Source organism: Ranitomeya imitator, chromosome 6 (assembly GCF_032444005.1).
Source record: "Ranitomeya imitator isolate aRanImi1 chromosome 6, aRanImi1.pri, whole genome shotgun sequence".
Lineage (NCBI taxonomy): Eukaryota > Metazoa > Chordata > Amphibia > Anura > Dendrobatidae > Ranitomeya > Ranitomeya imitator.
In genome coordinates, this window is record NC_091287.1 from 223,876,273 (window position 1) to 223,881,435 (window position 5,163).

Here is a 5,163-nt window from a genome sequence, read left to right on the forward strand (position 1 = left end):
ACAATCATGCAAAATACAATCACCAAACAACAGAGTGGGACACAGGGGAGTTAAAGGAATGAGGAACCAAATAGATGAGGATATGCACACAGACAAAATTCCAAGCAACAATCTTCTGAACAAACTCAAAACACCAACTCCAACATTAAATACAACTCCAGAATCAGACAGTCAGAACTAACACTGGAAATCTCTAAGTACCAAAGGCGAGCATATATAGCAGTGGGGAGAGGCGAACACTGATCAACTAAGACAATCCAGGTAGGAAAGAGCCAGGAGCTTCAACTGAACCGATTAACCCTTGCACTACTAATAAGGAAAAAAATGCACTGTTTAATAAGATGGTGACATACTTCTAACCAGTACAGGAGTTTGTGATACCAGACACCATGGCCTTCTGGCCCCTCTCTGTCATGGTATCCCAATGACAATTATAAAGGAGGCAGAAGTACACCCCCCCCAGTGTGGTGAAATATATGTATATATATATATATCTATATGTGTGTAGTGACATATGTCTAGGGTTATATGTGTGACTAGTGATAATGTAACATCTGTCCTGAAGGCAAGTCACACCTAGGTGTTAATAGGTACTTCCTTGGGACTAGTAGAAATTCTGTCTCCATATCTCACCAGGAGGTCTAGATAGAGTCAAGAAGAAGGTAACATTTGGCACCTCTTAAGTCATGGAGGGGAGAAGTTAATTGCAGCCTGAGATGATCTATTCCTGAGAACCTTTTTACAAGTGTCTCAAAAGAGAAAATAATATATTCATTAGTAGAGCGGCTGTGGACAATCAAACAGCCCTCAATTATGATATTCACCTGAGGGGCCCATCTAGAAACCTGACCTCAGACCAAAGTTATAAATTTAGGCTACCGACAGAGAATTGTGTTCACATGTGAGGGCAGCCTGAGAAGCTGATGTGTTTCACCAACTCCATTCAAAGCAACTACCAGTTAGATAATTTCTGTAAGTTTTCTCCTGTTTATTTTGATACTGTTTTGCATATGTTGTATGTCTTTTTATTATCATATTTTTATACCTTTTCTTATTGTAAGCACTGACCCTTTTGTTATTAAAGTGGTGGCAGTGCATATGAGCGGGTGTGTGATTTATGCTCCCATTACCACATAGGACAGAGGTTGAATGCTGGACTGAGAGTGGGGAGATAGATTAACCCTTGCAGGCACATCCCAAGTCACGTGTGAGAGCAGGCACGTGACGAATTATTGACACCACTGAGTACGGATCCGTGACAATTGGAGGCAGAGCGGTGGGATAGAATTATTTCTATTAGAGCATTAGTGCATGGTTTAAGCAATTATTTCATGTACTAAAGAATTGGTATCCTTGCGAGGAGTGCACCAGTTCTTCAAGGTTCAACTCAGTGCTTACTTAGACATACTTGCAAACAGTTTCCCCTCCCCGTTTTTCTTTTCTATCCTTTATTTGGCAAAGGCTGTTCATCGATATGGCAGCCCAGTACAAGAATCTGAGCAAAGAGGCTCTGACTGGCCTCTGTGAGCAGAGAGGAATAGAGACAGCCTACAGATCCAGGGAGCGGCTGATCTGTTCCTTGATTGAGCATGACATGAAACAAAGTGCTGAAGCATCGGGCCAAGGAGAGAGTCCACCTCAGAGAGACCCAGCAATGCACCGCATCGCACCGGAGATACCTGCTGGAAATGCCAGTGCTGAGGAGCCTATGGACTGTACTTAACAAATGGGCTTACAACGGCTGGGAACAAGTGATCTCTATCTGCGCATGCAGCTTATTCTACAGTACCGACGGGCTGCAGAACGCCAGGCTGATAGAGAGGCTGCAGAACGCCAGGCTGCTGCTGCAGAACACCATGACCAGGCTGAGAGAGAGACTGCAGAACTCCAGGCTGCTGCTGCAGAATGCCGTGACCAGGCTGAGAGAGAGGCTGCAGAACGCCGGGAGGACAGAACTTTCCAGCTTCAGATGGCTCAAATAGAGAGGTGTATCAGTCCTCAGATAACCCCCTCCCAGGACATAAATCTAAGGAGACCACATCTAGAAAACTTCCCTGTGATGGAGAAGGATATGGACTTAGATACTTTCCTGCGGGGATTTGAAAAAACCTGCAGGTAGTACCATCTACCCTGTGAGCAGTGGGCACAGTATCTAACCCCAGGGTTGAGCAGCAATGCCCTGGAAGTTTTTGCTGGCCTCCCACCAGAGCTAGATGCGAACTATGAGACCATAAAAGAGTCCCTGATCAGGAAATACAACCTGACACCAGAAGTGTATCGTAGAAAGTTCCGGAACCTACAACGCGGATCAACAGACAGCTATGCGGATTTTGTGAGCACCTTGAGGACTACGTTCCACCAATGGATTAGGGGACTTTCTGTTAACAGTTCTGAGGACTTAACGGATCTTATGGTCAAGGATCAATTTCTTCACATGTGCCCCACGGATGTACGACAATTTGTGTGTGATCGGGAGCCACAAACTGCGGATCAAGCTGCAAGGATTGCGGACTGCTATGTGGCTAACAGGATGCCTGATCTGCGGAAGCCATCGGGATTCAGCTGGAGGGGAGGTAAGCCAAGCGTGGACCCTTCTCCCTCTGCCGGCCGATCACCAGTGCTGTCCAAGCCCACCTTCTATGGGGCCCCAGGGAATAGACAATTTCTAGGCGATGCACGCCGCTGCTTCTCCTGCAACAAAGTGGTCCCATGTTAGCGCTGTCTGCCCTGATAGGGTGAAACGCCCAACTACCACCACAAAGCCGTCTGTGTCCCCACCGTCTGTCCTTTTGTAGCTGGCTCTGATGCAAGGGCGAATGTGAACTGTCAGTCTGTCACTGTTGGCAATAAAGTCCCCATTGGTCTCAGAGACACTGGAGCAGAGGTGACCCTGGTGCATCCAGCCATGATAACCCCTGCTGATATCATACCAGGAAAGACTATGTCTATAACCGGAATTGGAGGGGTCAGCCCTGCAATGCCCATGGCCCGTGTGTACCTGGACTGGGGAGCAGGGAAGGGACTGAGGGAAGTGGGAGTATCAGAGGCTATTCCCACCAATGTGTTGCTAGGCACAGACCTGGGGAGGATGGTATCCCACTATGTTCCTCCCTTGCAAGTAAATGATGCAGAGAAGGTGAAGAAAGTGACCCACCTGAGATCCCGTGCGAGGAGGGAAAATGTCCCAATGCACAGGACTGTAATTATGTAGCAGCTGTGACCCGGAGTCAGGCTGAGACTCAGGCCCAGAGATTAGAGAATGAGTTTCAGACAGAACTGCCAGGACAGGAGGCCCATACTGTGGTCCCGGAGCCTCCATACATGGCAGACCCACCAAGGTCCCTGATAACAGACACTGAAAACTCAGCTTCAGACCAGGGCCTGGCAGTCACACTAGGCCAGGGCCTGCATGCTGACCGTCAGAGCTTCCAGGAGGCCCTGCAGACAGATGTCTGTCTGGAGGAGCTCAGATGTCTTGCAGATCGACCCCCTGCTGCTTCTGACAAAGAGAGAGTATACTGGGACCAGGGCAGACTGTATACAGAGACTATCCCCACAGATAGTACAGAATCTTGGGATTATGAACGGCGGCTGATCGTCCCTTATCCATTTAGGAAACAATTATTGAGAGTTGCCCATGAAATTCCTTTGGCCGGACACCTTGGAATACTTAAGACTAAAGCTCGCCTGACACATAACTTCTATTGGCCCAAGATGGGGACAGATATTGCCAATTACTGCTGATCGTGCGTAGTTTGTCAGAGAGTTGGAAAGTCTGGGAATATACAGAAAGCTCCATTGATACCACTGCCTGTTAACAATGAACCTTTCCAGTGGCTGTGGATATCATAGGGCCACTTGCAATTCCTAGCAGCTCTGGCAAAAAGTACATTCTCACAGTGGTGGACTATGCTACACGATACCCGGAAGCTGTGGCACTATCCTCCATCCGAGCAGACAAAGTGACAGATGCTTTACTGACTGTGTTCTCTCGTGTGGGTTTCCCCAGGGAAATGTTGACCAATCAGGGAACCCAGTTCATGTCTGATCTGATGGAAAGCCTCTGTGAAAGAATACAAGTACAGCATTTTGTGGCCAGCACCTATCATCCCCAAACCAACGGACTCTGCAAGCGTTTTAATGGAACATTAAAGCAAATGCTCAAAATGCTGGTGGAGACTGAAGAGAGAGACTGGGAGCGCTACCTCTCTCATCTGTTGTTTGCCTACAGAGAGGTACCCCAGGCGTCTACTGGATTCTCCCCCTTTGAACTGGTTTATGGGAGGAGGGTCAGGGGGCCACTTGATTTGATTAAGGACTGTTGGGAGGACGACCCCACAACTACTGGAGTCTCAGTGGTCGAATATGTACTGCGGCTCAGAGAGAGGATGCAAAAACTGAGCAACCTAGCCCATGAGAACGTGACCCAGGCCGAAATCAACGAGAAGGTCTGGTATGACCATAATGCCAGACTGAGGGCCTACTAGGAAGGGCAGAAGGTTTGGGTGTTGGTCCCTATGTTACAGAATTAATTGCAGGCCGCATGGGAGGGACCATATACTGTACATAAGCGGCTGAATGATGTTAACTATGTGGTGACACTAGATGAGCATGCAAAGCGTCAGAAAGTGTTTCATGTAAATATGTTGAAGGCACATCATGCCAGGGAGGCCTGTGTCTTACCTGTCTGTAGCCTGCCTGAAGAGAGGGAGGCTGATCTGTTACTGGATGTGGGGGCCAGGACTCAGTACATGGAGTCCCTGGAGTCAGCAGAGTTTAACCCTGAGCTATCCCACAGTCAGAGGTCTGAGCTGATGGGGGCGCTCAGCGAGTTCACCGAAGTCTTCACAGGGGAGCCTGGGAGGACACACTTAGCAGTTCACCATGTGGACACTGGTACTAATCCCACAGTATGGCAGTCTGCATACCGTGTGTCAGCAGAGGTGAAGGCACACATGAGGGAACAGGTAGAGGAGATGCTGAACCTCAAGGTGATACAAAAGTCCCAGAGTGCCTGGGCCTCGCCTGTGGTTCTTGACCCAAAAATGGACCATACTACCCGGTTCTGTGTAGACTGCAGGAAATTAAATTACTGACTACATGTGAGGTCTACCCCATGCCAAGGATAGATGAGCTGTTAGAGCAGCTAGCTAAAGCATCGTA

The 5,163-nt window shown here is 48.3% G+C and overlaps 1 pseudogene; it reads left to right on the plus strand.

The window, feature by feature from the left end:
• Nucleotides 1-1,474: 1,474 nt before the first annotated feature.
• LOC138641351 (uncharacterized) lies at nucleotides 1,475-2,563 on the plus strand (annotated as a pseudogene).
• The last annotated feature ends 2,600 nt before the right edge of the window (nucleotides 2,564-5,163 follow it).